At 36.8% G+C, this 1,095-nt stretch overlaps 1 non-coding gene across 1 annotated transcript; it reads right to left on the bottom strand.

Annotated features, from left to right (window-relative positions):
• Positions 1 to 407: 407 nt before the first annotated feature.
• Positions 408 to 514, bottom strand: LOC133053252 (U6 spliceosomal RNA). Its single transcript, XR_009692184.1, has one exon. It is a non-coding gene; the product is annotated as a U6 spliceosomal RNA (small nuclear RNA).
• Positions 515 to 1,095: the final 581 nt, after the last annotated feature.

Genomic DNA, 1,095 nt, shown 5'->3' with positions numbered 1-1,095 from the left:
TTGATTTCCCTTAGGATTGACTGGTTTGATCTCCTTGCAATCCAAGGGACTCTCAAGAGTCTTCTCTAGCCCCACAATTCAACAGCATCAATTTTTCGGTGCTCAGCCTTCTTTATGGTCCAACTCTCACATCCATACATGATTACTGGAAAAACAATAGCTTTGACTATATGGATACTCGTCAGCAAAGTGCTAAGTCATTCAGTCATGTCCAGCTCTTTGAGACCCCATGCACTGTAGCCTGCCAGACTCCTCTGTCCATGGGATTTCCCAGTCAAGAATACTGGAGTGGGTGGCCATTACCTTCTCCAGGGTATTTTCCCAACCCAGGGATCTAGCCAGTATCTCTTGCATCTCCTGCATTGGCAGGCAGATTCTTTAATACTGTGCCACCTGGGAAGACCCCCCAAAATATGGGACACTTCACAAATTTCCATGTCATATTTGTGCAGGGGCCAGGCTAATCTTCTCTGTATCATTCCTAATTTAGCATATGTGCTGCCGAAGTGAGCACATTTTATATGATACTCAGTATAAAAAAGTCATATTTATATATTTTGGATATTAGGCACACTAGTGTATGCAGAAATCAAAATACAGTCTTGTGTGCCTGAAACATATAATGTTGTAAACCAAAGTTACCTCCCCCAAAGTCATGTTTTCTTAAGATTATTATATAATTTTTAAGACTTTTAAACATTTTTCATGTGCTCTAAGATTACAGTTTATATTTACAAAATATAAACCATACAAATATTCAAGTAAAATCAAAGGCTAGATATAGAATATCTTTTTATCTAGAAAAGTGGACTTACATGACTTTCAGAGTTACTTTATTCTCTGTAATCATTGTCTCCAAGAGAAAGGGAAACAAAGTCATGAAAGCTGGATCATATGCAAGGATGCACCCACACTTGTTGACTACAAAATGCATTTCATATTTGCAAAGGCAAAGTCTGAATTGTATCATTCTAATAGTTTGAATGGGTATTTGGAGTATGTGATGTATCCATGTGGCATTTCTGAATAATAAAGAATCACATCTCAGTTGGAATCACAGATTATTTTATAAAAATTAAATGAATATTTTCTACT

This window comes from Dama dama, chromosome X (assembly GCF_033118175.1).
Source record: "Dama dama isolate Ldn47 chromosome X, ASM3311817v1, whole genome shotgun sequence".
NCBI lineage: Eukaryota > Metazoa > Chordata > Mammalia > Artiodactyla > Cervidae > Dama > Dama dama.
The sequence above is the reverse complement of the archived record's forward strand: the minus strand, read 5'-3'. Positions and strand labels throughout refer to the sequence as shown.